At 46.6% G+C, this 17396-nt stretch overlaps 1 protein-coding gene across 1 annotated transcript in view; it reads left to right on the forward strand.

The window, feature by feature from the left end:
- The window catches only part of LOC119399700 (uncharacterized), a 151863-nt gene that overhangs the window by 53627 nt on the left and 80840 nt on the right, over nucleotides 1-17396 (forward strand). The window contains exon 2 of the mRNA XM_049417823.1: nucleotides 14342-14478. The gene's annotated coding sequence lies outside the window, so the exon portion shown is untranslated. The remainder of the gene's footprint in view (nucleotides 1-14341; nucleotides 14479-17396) is intronic.

Here is a 17396-nt window from a genome sequence, read left to right on the forward strand (position 1 = left end):
TTGACTGGAGTGAGGCATGGGGGACTGCTTAACCGCCAACAGCGTGAGAAAAGAATTAAAACGGCAAAAATGTGGCTTTGGACTGCGGGATTGCATTGAAATGCGCGGCACTCTCCGTTCACTCGACTCACGTCTCCGGAAGCAGCTGTTATCGGACTGCGTATGCGGCATTGAGGTTTGTTATTGGGAGCTGTATGGTGGCCGACGGAAGGAAAGTGTGTTGCCTCATCGTCGCCGCTGCTATCGACCGAGGAATGCATTAAGGTCAGGCTTTCAGCTTTTCTGACTGCGTGTTCAAATACGCGCGGCGAATACAAATGTGATTTACGGTTATGTCTAAAGCAATTGCATCGGATGAATGCATCGATACGAAAGGCATTCGCAACTTCAAATAGTCCCTGAGAAATATTCAATGTACGCAACAAACATGACTTTTCTGAGGTGAATTGTGTGTGGTGTTTTCTTTATTTTGCAAAAAAAGATTTGTGAATGCGGGAAAAAGTTCCTGAAATGCTTATTTAAATGAGTACTGTTGCAACAATGGGTATATCACTCTATATTTGTTATCATTGCATTCATAGGGGCACATAAACTTAACATTATTTAGATTATAGACGATATGATTCCTGTGTTAAGAGACAGATGGCAGTTTAAGGTGACAAAGTGTTACGCGTTTATACGTGGATTAGCGCGTGGGACAGATTTCTTCTGGCTGTTATCTTTTTCTATGTGGGGCATTTAGATGACGTCAGCGCGCGCCATCGCGTTGTGTGCGATTTGCAGCTTCCTCTGGGCTTCCGGGGGCAGGGAGGCGATAAGGAGAGTGAGATAAGGAGCTTCTTTTCACCTCGCTGGCTGAACAACAACATGGCTGGCTCGGTGTCTTCAATTCATGCTCGCCAACTGGTGTTCACATTTTCGTCTAGTTATTAGGTACATTTATGATAGAACTCGCTCAAACAATTATGAAGACTTTGTAGGTGGTTAAATGAATGGATTAACGTCACAACTTACTGCACGAAGAGTTCCCTGACGAAAGGACAATGCGCCTCGATTGAATGACCTTCCTTTTAGTTATTTCTTCCTTTGTCCCGTAAAAACAAATAATCGTCGTCAGTCTACAAGCTGACCTGCCGGTAACCTATACGAACTCCGTTCCCATCGTGTGCACTTGTAATTATTGCTCTAGAGTGACCATATCGCTATGCATAAGACAACATATGCATGAGCCTATCCGTATTAGTGTGTTTGATGTAGACGGCCGTACGAAGGGAATCTTGCTTTAAAATATTTTTTGGAAAAAAAAGGCGTATTGACGTAAATTCAAAGATTTCATCTAGATGCAATATGCGTCGTTTGTGGCGACGTATACGGCCCTTCTATCGACATTTCTAATGAGCCTTCCCGTGAGAGGTTTGTCTATATCAACGTAAAAGGTATGCTTGTAGAACTGCATGGCGGCGTGATGCATTTGTGCACAGTTTCATGCGTGACGCTTCTTCTGCCGGTTGTGTACCCTTATGGAAGCTTTCTTTCGTGCCTATCTCGTTCTAATGTTACGTTGCACGCTACGCGACCGCGGGGGAAATCGGTAAACAACCGCACTGCGTCGTGCTGCGGCACTTTTCGGCGAAGAGTGGTCCATTAGACTAATATTGCCGGGCGTATACAGGTAATGGATCGATACATCCAGGCTTCTTAGATTGAGGAACGCTTGCGTCGAACAGCATCGCAATGTGTTCGCACGCAGCGCAAGGATACAGCACTGGTCGAGATCAAACATTTCACCAATGAGTCGCGACAGGAGGAGCAAAGATACAAATCGTGAAGTCGTTACGGTGCGCTGTCCATGGCCGCTAGAAGCAAGTACAAATGCGTCATGTGGAAGTGCCGTTGCTTTACCAATCAAGCGGATGTCCTTGAGAACAGTGCCCGTTGCGCGCCCTGTACTGTTGTTCACGTTTTGGAACAAATTGTGGAGTTTTCGAAGAGAACTCTCTGTTTCCTCCGATCTACGAATGAAGACGTCATTATATTTTAGCCAGTTAGTTTGCATGTAATTTGACGGTGGGATTAAGAACCACAGTGACAGTTCTCGCACTTCAGTTCTTGACACGCGTACAGGCTTTATCTTTCAGCTTTTGCGGGCTGTTTAAGACAAACGCAGTTTAAGCTGCATTTGTCTTCTAATGAAAGCGCCCCCCACGTGCCGAGAGGGTATTTGCGGAAAGACCCGCCATATATGTAGGGGAGTCTTGTTCCTTAGACTTGATGCTGTGCACGTGTCTTAACCCCTATGAAAAGAACTCATAAAGAGAGAGCGAGAGAGAAGCAGTAAGAAAGGGCATGCCTCGTTCCTCGGCGGATGGCCGTACCGTGCACGGTGAGAGTCGAAAGGCGGTGCCGGGACCGAAAGGGTTGCGCCATATTTAGAAAGACCGCGCGGGGCGAACCCGGTGGGTACCGTGTAAATCTAACTCAATACACTGCCGCCCTTTAATAGACAGCACTACTTTATAAAGACGCTAACGTTCTTCCTGGTGGCTCCTTTTGCGTGCACGTGGTTACATCGCGACGCATTTTCTCTTCCGCTTCGAGGAGGTCTTTTTGACTCTGTTAAAGCGACACGTACGGCAACGAAGTATCGAATATAACTGCTTATTATTTTGGGCGTTCTTTGCTATCGTAGCGTGCTCGCTGAAGGCGTGTAATAGATTCTGCGTAGAAGTTTTCGTGATCCGCTGCTACGTGATACGCGATACACGAGTCGTTTTAATGAGAGGCATTCGGTAGTCGTAGTCAGTGTGTGCAAATGATGCCGTTCCTTGTGAAGCCTCATCCGTCATCTTAGCGTTGTAGTGATCGATTTTACACGACTTCGCAAGAGGCTCTGTAAACTGATTGGTTGCGTGTATATACGTTGTGACTCATTCGTGGTTGTACTTTATTAATAATTTTTTTTTAAAATCAAGCCCCTGCAATGTCAGTCCGACTCGGTCGATTAAACGCTTAAACTAAGCAGCGTAAATTCCCGCGTACGAGTGGACGTGGTTGCCACTTTATACAGGAGGCTTTGTGGAAAATTTTCAATGTGGCGTCAATTAGCAAAATTTTTAACAGCGCGCAATTTTAGAAGTGTACGCAAGACGAAGAAGAGATTTACAGGACGTTTCGCCTTGTTTTAGCATTGCTCAAATTTAAGCCCTTTGACAACTAATGCATGGGGATGGGGGAGGGGGGTATAGAAATGGGAGTTTAGCTTTCGCGGCGATGACCGTCGTCTAATTATTTCTTATTTGAGAGGAAGCGCCATATTGGCGAATGTGGCGCCATGTACTCCTTCCCACATTACAGAGCACATACTATTATATTTATCTTATGTATTCATCGTTAAACGTATACAGATTATACAGGCGCATGAGTTTGCTGCACAAAATTACGACGGAAGACGATATCGTTGAAACGCAAAAAACGTAACCACGCAGCGTCGCTGAAAGTTATTGAGAACAGTGACAGGAATACACTGTTCACGTAGAATCTTATGTGTACAACATAAAAAGCAAGGGCTACGCCGTACGTAGAGAAGCACGTATAATATATTCTTTAACTACTCTGTTGTGAAAACACGGGGTGTAGTGTACGTGCGTCGGTTATATGTATGACGTGGCGCGTAGTAATCAATCTGAAATAGCTGCCGGCCGAACAAACTTGCACAAGTATTGCACGCCCTGCCTCTCTTGTAAAAATGAACTAGTACAGATTATGAGCTGTAAATCATATTTTCTGGTTCTAGAGCGTCTATGAAGTCGCTCTGCGAACCTCATAATAATTGTGTATCACTGAGCCTGCTATCAAGTGAACTGTCCATGACGTTTTCTCTATTCACTTTATACTGACATTTTTGTAGCAACGAGAAAATATTCAATGTTTAAATATGCACTCAGTTTTACTTATTTGTTTGCGAGAAGGGGTGGGAGAGACACATAAATGCCGGCATTGTGTCGAAAGCCGGCCTAACCACCAAACGTTGTTATAGTGAGCGATTGACTATCATGCCCTTGCGATATGCTAATAGCAAAGCAGGACATATAATTTTACACGCCTAAACGATTGAACAAAAGAAATCATGCGCTTGCAAACACACCTACAAGACCATAATCAGAACAGTGCATCATGACAGTTTATAGACGACAAGTCATGAAGCAAGTCATGAGCTTAGTGTTTCAAGAGCTTAATCACGACGATACTTTCATAAACTTCAGATACGTCATACCGCGAGAGTAGACTATGCGATTAAAAAATAATGCTTTAAATTTATACCCCAGAAGAAGTTGCCTGGTGAAGCTTCTTCGCAGCGATTATTCATTTCGAAAAAAAAAGAAGTGCAGGGGAGCCCTCTTTATCAAATTGCGGGCTCTTGGCAAACAAATCCGCCTTTGAAAAATATCCCCAGGCTCTTGATACAGCACCAAACTAAATATTCAGGAGGGCGTACAGCGTTTTCTTGTGTGTACTTATGCACTGAATAATGGAATGGTAGAACGCGGGCACGAGGTCGTGGAGTACCTGCACAAATGCTCCTCTTTGATTCTTCATTTCTCTATTTTTTTTGTCTTGTTTCGCGCTGTCGTGATTTGGCGTAGTAAAAAAAAAAAAAGAAACGTTTGACGTAGACTAAAGAGAAAATCTAAATTTTCGAAGGTAACAATTCGAGTGAAAATTTTTCCTTTGTAGTTGTTTCTTTGTGGCTTAGAAGCGCAAGGATAAGAAAAAAGAATAGCCAATGAACTTCAAGCGCTCTTCATGAAGGAAAGAAGGTGGCTTTTAAGGGCTCGTTTATCTTTGTTAGACACAATATTAATGAGAACTAACAGATCATAATGCCAAGGAAAGAATAGGGGATGTTATTTGTAATAATTGGGAAATAAATGTGAAGAAAGTAAAGTGGACGAACAGATAACATGCCGCCGGCAGGGACCGAGCCTGCGACCTTCGAATAACGCGGCGGATGCTCTTCCACTGAGCTACGGCGGCGGTCATCCCCCGTCCACTTTATAGGGTATATATGTGTTTTTAAACCTAGGAGTGTTAGTCAGCGCCGGTCGCAGCCATGACGGCGAGTGTGGAACACTCTTTTTCTGCCCGTTGGCGTCACGTCGCACGTGCGGCCATTACTCTCTTGGCATTACTGTCTGTTAGTTCTCTTTAATAAGCGCTGTTCATAAGCACACAAGAAAAGGAAAGCGGCCTTGGCGCTCCATTGGACCATTGGCACCGTGTTGTAGCTAATACTGAACAATCTGTTCCTTCCTGCAACAGTGTCGCTGGCTATCGTAATTGCATTCGGAAACAACGCCAAATGGGCACAGGAAAGTTTCTGCAAGGCATCCCCCACCCCTTTCGCTGTTTTGTCTCTTTCTGAAAGATTATTGGCTGAGAGGTTACCCGGAGCACTCACCGCTTGTCCGTTCGAAAACGGCAAAATCATTTCGGTTTCCGGCGCCGAGCGCAGTTGGGACGTTTCCCACTTAGCAGCGGAAGCAACGGAAGTCTTTAGGAATCGTTCAGCCGCACGGCAAAGATAGGGACGAGCTCGGCTATTTGGGAGACGGGCGCTCATCGTTAGGCACTGGGGTAAAACCATAGCGCTTCCTAAACTTAACTAGAGGGGACTCTGGCGCTGCGATCGTTCAGCCACCGTGGTAATGATGGGTAGTACACGAATTTGCCTAATCTCCGTGCTTACGGCTTCGAACGCACTTGTGGCTTTGTTTATTGCTGTGTTTTGGCGTTCGTTTCGGATGAAAGAATGGACCGTTGCGAACTTCGTGACCAGATTTGAATTGGTGAGCCCAAAACGGATAATGTGGTGAAGTGCAACTGCTGAATTTTGCTGAACTTCGTTTTGCGACAAAGCGGATGCAGGCGACGCAGAGCCAAACGGAGCCGAAAGAACGAAGCTTAGACAAATCCGTGTACTACCCATCATTCCCATGCTGGCTGAAGCGCCATGCGTTGCGGTTCCCATAGACACTAGCGCCAGAATTCCCTCTAATATGTATTGTAGGAAACTCTATGGGTAAAACAGTAAAACATACAACCGCCGTAATCTGTGGCTGTCTACTTTATTATAGACTTATCTCCAGTGAAAGGATATATGTTTACTTAGCTGCCCTACTAAATGTATGAAAAAGACCAGGACCGTTTTTCACAGTAGCTAACTGTGAAATAGCTAAGTTCTTACGCTATTGTGTCTGTAAGAACAAGCACAGGCTAATGGTGAAATGCTGCCATTGCACTTTATCCAGAACGACACACTCAATTCGTTAGCTTATCGGCTCTGCAGTGGTTGTTTCCCTCGGACCCGGCGCTGCCCTTCTCCCTCGTTACACCAGTTCTGGTTGAACTGCTGAGTCATCGTGAAGCTCGAGCGTCTTCTAAAGTTGGCCTTGTTTATTTATTTATTTATTTACTTATTTATTTATTTTCCTTCTGGTCCAAGTGGCATTATGGAGGGGAGTGGGTTGCTACAGAAAAATAATCGAACAAGGAGTCAGGGCAGTTAATTCACACAAATTTGCTCGTATTATACAACGTTAGCGAATACATCAACAAACCTAATTATGCAATGTTAGCTAATTCATCAAGGCGCCTAATCATATAATGTTAGCTGATGCATCACGGGATATGCAGTTATCAATAATAGTGTCAGCGGGAAGTCCCTTCCACTTTGACGCACGAATCAAAAATGGATTAAGAAGTTCTTTGTCTTGAATATGTTCATTGTGCTACACTTTGTTGATGATTGATGTCGCGGTGATTAATTAAAATACTAAAGCGCCTGCAACGTCCACACTCGCGTTTACCTCTGAGAAGAACGTGTGGCGTACAAGCACTGGTGTAATCTTTTTGCTACGCTCTTTACAATGACTTCAAATGTTGGTTGAAAAAGACGCCAGGCCTGCGCGGAACACGCTCCACAGTCACAGTGAAAGCTGGAAGCGCGGCATTTCTAGAGCCCGTTGTAAACTCTCTTGGGGCTACTAATACGAGTAGTACACTTCACAGGTATCCGTCACGCCAAAAATCAGCACAAGTTTTGCTGAGTAGGCACGCATCCATTGTGCCGTTATTCGTCATTCCGCTGAGAAGCGGGGTATCCACTACACATCTATATGACATTATGCGCACTTTGTTGATGCTGTGGCTGCTGACGATGAAGAATTATGGCTGAGCCCTTTGTAATGGGTTGAAAGCGTTAAAAGACCCACTCGTTACGCAATTCACTTTGCGTGACGCCTGGTTGTTATTTTACTCTTCTACCATGCTATATTACATCTGTTAACGCGGTACCCTGCCTGACATGACGCGTGTGTAGGGTCTTTTTGCGAAGGTGTTCCAAGCACCGGCGTGGCTCTGTGGTAGAATACTGGAATGACGCGCAGAGGGCCCGTGTTCGAATCCCACTCGATCCTGTACACACACTTATATATATATATATATATATATATATATATATATATATATGTATGTATGTATATATACGGATGTTACGGACACCGGCGGCGGATAACTACGCCACCAAAATAGTTTTTTTTTATTGTGATCTCATAACATTCATGTGCACGTTGAAGAACCCCGCAGGTGGTCGAAGTTTCCGAAGTCCTCCACTACGGCGTCCCTCATAATCATATCGTGGTTTCGGGACGTGAAACCCGAACGCTTAATTATTATGACAGCTTTCACTAAAAAACGCCAGGCCTGCGCTGAAACCGCAGCACAGTCACAGCGAAAGCTGGAGGAGCGGCGTTTCTAGAGCCCGTTGTCAGCTCTCTTGTGGCTACAATACAAGTACACTAGAAAGATACCCACTACGCCATAAATCACAATTTTTGTGAAGTTGGGAAGCACCTACTAAGCCATTATTCGTCATTCTGCGGAGAAGCGAGGCACCAGCCGCACGTCTGTAAGGAATTATGTGCACTTTGTTGACGCGACTACTGATGATGATGAAGAATTATGGCTCAGCCCTTTGTAATGGGTTGGAAGCTTTAAACGGCCCATCAGTTAAGTAATTTGCATTGGGTGACGCCCGGTTGCTATTTCCCTCTCCCGTCATGCTGTATAACATACGTTGCCGTGGGAGAGAGACGGGGTGAGGTGAAGAACTTTACTGAGACCCCAAGTAAATGGATCATGCGCTTATGGGATTCTTTGGCAACCAATACAAATGCACTTGCGAGGAACCCACTAGGCTCTAAATCATTGTAATTTTACTGAGACCACGAGGAAATGGATCATGCCCTGATGGGCTTCATTGGCAACCAATACAAGTGCACTTGCGAGAAACCCACTACGCTCTAAATCACTGTAATTTATCTGAGACCCCGAGGAAATGGATCATGCGCTTATGGGCTTCCTTGGCAACCACTACAAGTGCACTTGCGAGGAACCCACTACGCTACAAATCATTGTAATGTTTGAGAAGTAGGGCAGCAGGCACTGGGCCATTTTTCGTCATTCTACGAAGCCGTGGTACCTGCTAAACGCATGTAAGGCATTATGCGCACTTTGTTGATGCTGTGCCTGACGACGATGAAGAATTATGGCAGAGTCCTTTGTAATGGGTTGGAAGCATTCAACAACCTACTCATTGCGCAATTAGCATTGTGTGACGCCTGGTTACAGAATTCGCGTTGTGCAACGCGTTGCGTGACGCTTGGTGCTTATTTTACTCTCTACCACGCTATATTGCATATGCTAATGTGATTCCTTCCCGACTTGAAGTCTGTATAGGACCTTTTTGCATAGCAGTTCCAAGCACCAGAATGGCTCAGAGGTTGAATACTGGGCTCCCACGCAGAGGGCCCAGGTTCGAACCTCGTTCCATCATGGATTTTTTTCTTATTTCGTTTTTTTTCTTATTTCGAGCGATACTGGTTACGGACACCGGCGGCGGCGGCGGCGGCGGCGGCGGACAACTACGGCGCCAAAAACGGCCGGTGAAATGATCTCATAACAGCTTTCGCTGTAAAACGGGTCGCCATAGCTCGCGCCTTTCTCATCTTGATTCATGAATTTGCAACTCCTCATCGTCGTGTATGAGCCTCTCAACAATGCCCGCGCCCTCATACCAGCGAGGCCGCGACGCATTTACAGCAATCATCTCGTTTCGTGACGGGCCGCCTGAGACTGCGCGCGCTCTCTGCCTTGCTGTTCGTGCAAACAAGGAGCGACGTTGCGTGAAGCGCGCCTTCCTCTCAACGAGATCCACGGGAGAGGAGGATGACCGAGAGAGAGAGGCTCGGACGGCGATGCAGTATGTTCAGTCAGTGGCCTCACAGAGCGAGACCCTCAGCGTCGTGGGTCGAAGCGCGCGTCACGAAGGCGCGTCGCGACGTCGACAGCTACAGGGCGAGACGCCGAGCTACTGAGCTGCTGTGTAGCTTCCTCTACAATGCCCCACTTTTGTCTTTATTTTTGTTAGCCCCTTTATTCGGCGCTAAGGGAGGCTGTCGGGGAAAGTGTTTGCTCCCTCCGTTTGTTAGCTTCGTACTCTTTTTGTTTTACTTCCCTGGAATGGTCTGCAGTGCGGCGAAGCACGACAGAACGGAAGGAAGGAAGTTGAAGAAAAGGAAGAACCACGCTCTTCGGGAGGGAGCCGTCAGTGTTTCTTTCCTTGTCTGCAGCCACGCGAACCATGCAGAGACACCGCACTGAAGACATGATGCCTTCATCCGTACTTTGGGCCACGCGGTGGTAGCGGTGATGACCACGAGGACCATAAAGACGGCGAAATTATTTTGGCAATGCACTCGATTGTACAATCTGGGACCAGACTTCTTTCGAAACGTAGCCTGCCACTGTGTGAGAGAGACGCGTTAAAATATTTTAAATTATCATTCGAATGCATTGCTCTAACTTTGATTTCGATACTATAGGCGTACCCTCCATCAACAGTATCCCGATATCGCGAGGCACAGTAAACACAAAATAAAAAGAGGGGAGGGGGTGGCGCGTGGAGGATGACAAGCTGCAAGCGACAATGATACTTATTAAACAGACTTCCGCATTTACAGCGCGTGGCGACGCCACAGAGAAGAAGGCACCCAAGACACACGGAGCGCTGACTGACAACTGTAGTTTTATTGAAACCAGCAAGCCTATTGTATACCCACTGGTAACCAGAAAAAAACGTACAACGTGCGCGGATGGCACGTTAGTGCTGGAAGATGCATGCATTTTTTTGCCGGTACTAATGTTCCGTCCGCGCATGTTTCTTGTGCGTCTTTTTTCTGGTCACCAGTGGGTATAAAAGGCTTGCTCGTTTCAGTTAAATGACAGCTGCCAGTGAGCGCTCCGTGTGTCTTCTTCTCTGCGGTGTCGTCTCGCGCTGTAAATAGCGAAGCTATAGAAACCAATTCGCCCAACATATTGTCTAGTGGAGAAAATGAACACGCAAATGGATAATGTACCACGCTGCATTTTTGGCGTCCCGCGTTCGGTAGCCACTGCGCGAGCGGGATAGGATCGATCTAATAATGACACAAGCCCGCAAGTTCGTAGCCTCCATTTCCTGGTATACAAAACTCTTTTATGAGCGTCCTGTAAACGTGATGCCAATGTAATGTGACATAGTTACATTTTTTTTCTTTGTGCTGTGACTCTTTTTCCGAAATCGACCAGTTAGCTTTCTCATTGTGGACTATCTTCTTGCGTTCTTGATTCGTTGACCACGCTTAATGCCTTAAGTTGGCTATAACAAACTTGCTTGACAGCAAAATGTCAGTTCCCCACCGAGATCTCTATCCTTGGGCTAAGGTTTGTACGCCTAAAGCATACAAACCTTAGCCAGGGTTAGAGACCGAATTGTGGAGTTGTTAGGCTATCGTCAGTTCTCTCTCGCTGTTCGCTTTGTCTTTCCCCTCTGCTCGCGTTCTGACGTGTACTTCAAACGTCGCACCAACTCTGCCATCGTTGTTTGAACATCTTGGGAAACTAGCGAGAAGGTACACCGGCGCATTCGTCCCCGCCATCCTCGCGTGCTTCCATACGGCGCAGTGCCTCATTATTTCGCCGCCGTTTTCCTCTCAAGTAAATTGGATGTCAGCGGGAACTGCGGCTGCTTCAGCCTTCTTTTTATACTTGCCCTTCCAACTTGTCTTCGTCGCTCGTGGAAAACACCAAAACATGTAATTATGCCCTCCTAAGGAAGGCAATCCTTGGTAAGCGCCTGCGGCGTTTGCCTGAGGTCGTACCTGGAGCCTTTTGCGACAACACGGTGAAGATTGATGTCTCGCGTTATTTAAGTTTCGAATGAGGTCGCATGTTACTGGACCTGTGCGAGGAAGGAGCTTATACCGAGGAGGAGCTTTGGACAGCGTTAAAACCAAAACTCCCTTTCTCGATAACAGAAGAAGAGTGTTTACCAGACCCAAAAATTTAACATTTCCGAGATGCTTCACTGACATCCGTGTAATTGTGCCTATACATTTCTCATATAGGAAGCTTGTGCACTTTCGATCTCGGAGTTTTCGTCGATAAGCGTTTAAAGCCCGCTTCAAAGAAGTTCAGTGCTTATTTTAAAATAGTGCGCGTGATACAGAGATGTGGAGGATGTACGCGAGAGTTAATTCTTTTTGCAGCCCTATAATAAGGGATTCTTGTTGTCTGGTTTGTTTTACAAAATTTAGCGTTCCAAAGCGACTCAGGTTATGAGATACGCCGCTGTGAAGAGCTTCTGTTAATTTCGACCACCAGGGGTTCTCTAATGTGCACTGAAATCGCGCAAACACGGACGTCCGGAATTTCGCCTCCGTCGAAGTGCAACCGCCGCGGCCGGCATCGAACCTGCGTCATTCGGGTCAATGGCCGAGCACTGTAACCACTGAGGCAACTCGGCGGTAGATTCTCGTTGCAGTGGGACAGAAAGGAGGGCCAACCGCGCTAGTGGTCACGGTACGGTTGACGTGTCCTCAACCGCACCGTCACCACTAGCGCAGTTCGGTTGAGGACACTTCAACCAAACCGCGCTAAGGAAAAACGGGATAATGGAGAGAAAGCAGGGGAAGAATGTAAGCAGCGTGGCTCAGCTTATGTGGACAGAAGAATAGTGGAAGTAACAGCTGGGAAGAGGAGGGGTGCATGTCAGAAGGGGTAGCGCTGTCCCTGCTCCAGGACGTAGCAGTTGCGGGGTGCCTCTACGGCCGTCCGTCCTCTCCAGTGTCTCCAAGGAATTGCAGGATTCCTTTTTTTCCGCGGGTAGCTTGAAGCGCGGCAGCATCGCCGCCGTATATCTTCCCAACCGAACTTCATGCTCGGCACTGTGGCGTCCTATCTTGATACCTTTGAGACGCCCCGTTTCGACGGAGCAGTGTTGCGACTCGGGTCCTGCGGGTCGCGTCAACCGTAGCTGGCCCCCGCCGGAGTACCCGTTAGCCTATCTTTTGCAGAGAGGAGGGCGCGTTCGTACTAGAGAGAACAGAGGTTTATTTACATAGAGGCATCATGAGAGGTATCAAGAGAGGGAGCTTTTTACAAAACGTCTTCGGCTTATAAAGCCCCAAGTCTGCCAACTCTGGGGGCCTCGAAACCGGTGTCCGCAGCTCCCGCCAATCTTGTGACTTGCCGTCCCGGCGTCCGGCCTCCAGAAAGGAGACAATAAGTCGCACAATACATTCATAGGTCGAGAAGTCCAATTGGGGAACTCCAGCGCACCACACCACTCACGTGCCACGCCCCGACGACTCAAATCCTGAACGTTAGCGATGAGGAAGTACAAAAGGGGAGAAGGGAGGTGTCGTTGACCCCGGGGAAGAGGGAGACAGCTTACTTGAGCACGTGCAAACCTTCATGTCTGTGCTCTGGTAAAAGGATGCAGTGGTTTCGTGAGAACCTGTCGTGAGGTGCTATCCCTTGCCGACAACATCGCGCCTAAAAGGGGTGTCCGAGATTCTTCCGTTCTTTTGCTCAGAACCCGTCTACGGCGGCATTCCACGCGCGCTCTACCATGCGGCCGTAAGCATACTCCAGAAAAATGCGGCGCTCACTGCCTCCGTCCAAACGCCGACTTATGTGGAAACCCTCTGGCTGACAGGCCTGATTCGTAGGATCACGCACAATGGCGCCTGCCAAGAATTCTAGAGCCGGTCGTAACAGCAGGCGTACCGAGGCGTAATTTTCGTTGAAGTATTGGTTAGTTCGTTTGTTGCCGTTGCCGAGAGTGTGTTCGCGAGGCGCTGCAATCGGTGTAGGGCAGAGTTGTAAGTTCCGCTTATAATAAGCGGATTAGGGCTTCTTTTTTCGCCGAGTCGCTTGTAGAATGTTTCAGTCGCTTGTGGCGTTTGTTGGGCTTATTTACATTTTTTCCAGCAAATATAGTTATTTTAGTGATCGTAACGTTCGCCAAAATAGGTTTGTCGTTCACTAATAGCGCATTTGTCGATGGCATTGAAGAGTTGAGTGTTGAAATCATATTTTGGGGCATTCAACAAGTAACTTTAGTTATGCACTGCAAACATGCATTAAACCGAATGGAGACTACTCTGCAGACAATGATAAAAATAAATATCTGCTTTCGTTCATAGTCGCAGATATTTTCGCTGAACAAAATAATTAGAGTGATTTTTCAATGCCTCTTTGTGTTTAGGCGACATTATTTATTACAATTCAAAATATTTTTAAAAATGGGATAATTCAATAAATTTCTGCTTCTTTTGGGCTTCTTTTGGGATGATTGTGGTATTGCGTATCGCTCAAACACTGCCGCTTCCCGGTGATTCAGCAAGTCCCTTTTGTTGGCACGCGGTTCGTGTCTGATGTAGCTCGTATTACGTCGAGCGCACTCGGCAATTGTGCGCGTGCATCCGTGGCCGCGCTTAAATCATCTTTGCGAAACTGCAGACGGTTTCACGATTGCGAAAGTCGCAGCAACCGTTCTACCGCAAGGAACTTCCGGTCACCTCATTTATCCGCTCTAACATCGAAGCGCAAAGAGTGCTTTGAAGTTGTCTCAGAGTAAGGAAAGTTTCTTTTAGCGACTTCGGGTGAAAGGAAGGCGCATAAAACTCGAGGGTACCTCTTATAATCTTGTGTGCAGCTTAGAAGAATATTTATTTGAAATATTTGGCTAGACACGGGGAGAAAAGTGTTGAAAATCTTCGGGCTACTCGCCAAGGCTTTTCTTCCCCGCCATTGCTAGTATGCTACGCCGGTGGACAAAACCGGAAGCTATCCGGGACCTTTGTTTGTGAACAGTGAGATGACGTTTACTGCCGCTTGCTTTTGAAAGCATTTGCGACGATATTCACACCAGTATCGCTCTTTTAATTTACGCAGGTAGCGAGAACGGCTGCCGCACGTGCCGGCCATTTTCTTCAAGACCATAACAAGTGGTGCTCAGGCAGTGGATCCAAGTCCCTTTCGGAAAGCCGCTGGCTTCGGCTTGCCATTGAGCGGACGCCGTGGGTGTTTCAGCAGGTGAGTCTAATTTTTCTAAATTCGATGGACCGTAGCACATACGCTCGTGCCACACTCGTAGCCGGGGTCGGTCCACCTCCGAGCAACTGAGGTCATGTGATGGCGTCCTTGGTGACGTCATGTGACACCAAGTTGATACGGTTCGTGTTGTCAACGACCGATTTTTCGACTATTGAGACATTTAAAGCTTTCACCTTAAAGAAGTGTGACAGCATAGGTCCACTAGGACAAAACTACCGACCTAACTGGCGAGGGAACAAAACATTTAACAGAATTGACCCATTAGCTAGAAATTATGAATTTTTTTTTTCGGGTGGCGGGGTATTGCAACATCGAAAAATTTCGTTGGTGGGGGAGGTGGGGTTACCCGCCCTCTGGCTAAGGTGATCATTTCTTATGTGATCATTCTTTGTTATACTACAATAAAAACTGTAAGATGGAGCCAGCAAATGCTGTACAGTCCTGGTACAGACTCTTTTGGCCGTGATTATTTCCAAACGTGCAAGGAATTGCCGTGACGTGACCGTGATGTTGATCGACCCACGCTGTGGCCTTTTGAAGGTGCATGTATTCGGGAGTTACTGCCCACGCATGCGCATAAGATGTCACGTCATTACTCGCCCATTTTTCTCTTCCCCTAATGATTTTGAGTGCTTCGGCATTTCCTTTGCCGCATTCAGTGAGTCCGTCCCGAACAATACGTACGAGCGCACATCGTTATTGAACGTGTCGTCAATGTACGATAACGGGCTCTTTTTAAGTGCGTAGTATGGGCTGTAATGACCGCACATACGGCTCCGCTATGCGTTTCTCATCTGTCTCTGCTATCAGCATTCGTGCTCCTGCTTTGAAAAGCTAGTCATCTTTGTTCCACTCAATAAGCAAGCGTCCTATCTCATACGGGTCGTTTGGCGAGAACCGGCAGCCGCGGTACATAAGGACGAGCCTTTAGTTGTAGCTGGTACGAAGAGATAATTTGGAAATATACAAACAGCTGCGCAAATTTGAGGATCGAAAATTTCGTTGCAGCTAAATAAAACACAAAGTTCAGTGTAGGCTGGTGCTGTATTTTCAGCGTAATGATTCATCTTACAAGCGTGGACATATATGTACGTGGCATAAATTCGAGGCCTGTGGTACAACGTAATGACCTTTCTGTATTGTTCAATTTTGCTTCTTCGTAGCTGTCACATTTATCGAAGGAATGGTTGCACGAAGGTTCTTTTTGATTGGACCTACGATTGTCAAACTCGGGCGTCTTCAATATGTGTAGCCGTAGTGACAATGTGGTGCAGTATATCTCCCGTATACCAGCGCTTATCATCATGTAAAACACGCTGGGCTATTTAATAACACGGGATGGCTTTACTTTCGTTTCTATATAATGACACCGGGATTTAAGTCCGACCTGTGTTCTGCCTTTCTGAAGACATTTATGTTACAGGAGCAAAAGCAAACATGGCAAACTGGAAACCGACCACTTAAGTGCACACAAAAATCGAATGCAAACTCAATGTCAAACTCTACGAATGCACAGACACACGGAAACGGTATACATGAAATAAAGTGAGTCAGTTCTATCGATTTTGTCAATTACTTATTATCGAGAAGGTAGGCTGGGTTTGTCGTATCTGATGTCGCGACTGTTCGGGAATGGAGGACGTCCTCAAGCATTACTTATGCTTCGCTGGACCGACCACCTTGCTTGATGGCAATATGTTAAACTCGTAAACGCGCTCGAGTCTTGGCTCGGACTTGTTTCAGTAACTATTGCTCCATCATTGAATAATCTGAGCCGTAATTGTTGTCGTAGTTATCATAGGTGTCTAAAATTAGCTCTGAAGATGCGGCAAGCAATTTATTTATTTCCCGTCTTGTATATTCTAACGGATTAACATCCTTCCACTTTCCACTTCTAAAGTAGCAGGGACTCAATTGAGCTTGTAAGCTTATGCACCTATTCAGTTGACCCGCCGTGGTATCCTGCTATACAAAGTGTGTCGCATCCAAGCGCTTGGGCACGGGATTTATTCCCAACAACGGCGGCCGCGATTCACTGAAGGCGGCCTCCGACAAAAAAAAAAAAAAAAAAAAAAAATCAGACTTCTACTAAAGTTTAGGCTCCCACTAAACGCCACAGGTGGTCGAAGTGAGTCTCGACTCTCAAACACCGGTGTGCCTCGTAATCATATTGTGGTTTGTGCACGTGATACTTCAAAACTTAATTGAAGTTTCACGTTGCGCGTTCGGTGATCTTGAGGCGCTGAGAAGCGGCCCTCCTTTTTTTGGGGGTTTGATCGATGCGAGCCGTCTAGCCGCGCTTACTTTCTTCAGAAGCTGGGAGCCAACGTCCGGCTCTCCGATTTCGGATCGTTCGCAGCCGCGGCCAGTCGCGCCATTAGCATATCGTGCGCGTAAGCCGCACCTGCGTCGAGGCGTAAACGCCCGATGGCCGCACCGCGAAACGAATGCAGATTCAATGCGGCCGCTGGCAAGGTGATATCTCTTCAGGCGTAATACGAGCGTTGCGAAAACTATGCAACAAGAAGAGGCCCCGAGATACGAAATGTCCGGACTGTTTGTTCACACTAAGCGTTCATTTCTTCTTTTTTTTAACTGTTGCTCTTTGTTCGCTATCTTATCTGTAATCCTCATTTCACCCTCCCCACGTGTACACTCTTAATGAGGTCCCGCTTAAAATGCTAGATATAGCCAGGAAACCGGATATTTCGTCTGGTTTCCTGGATACAGCCAGCATTTAACCAGGACCTTATTAAGAGTGTATGTATAGCCAATGGAGCCAAAGCTTTTAGTTAACCTCCCTGCCTTTCCTCTTCGCTTTCTCTATCTTTTTTGGTCTATTCAGTCTTCGATCGTACCAGTAAGTGGGTCACAATATAGTTGACACCTCGTCTTAT

The sequence above is a fragment of the Rhipicephalus sanguineus genome, chromosome 7 (assembly GCF_013339695.2).
Source record: "Rhipicephalus sanguineus isolate Rsan-2018 chromosome 7, BIME_Rsan_1.4, whole genome shotgun sequence".
NCBI classification, from domain to species: domain Eukaryota; kingdom Metazoa; phylum Arthropoda; class Arachnida; order Ixodida; family Ixodidae; genus Rhipicephalus; species Rhipicephalus sanguineus.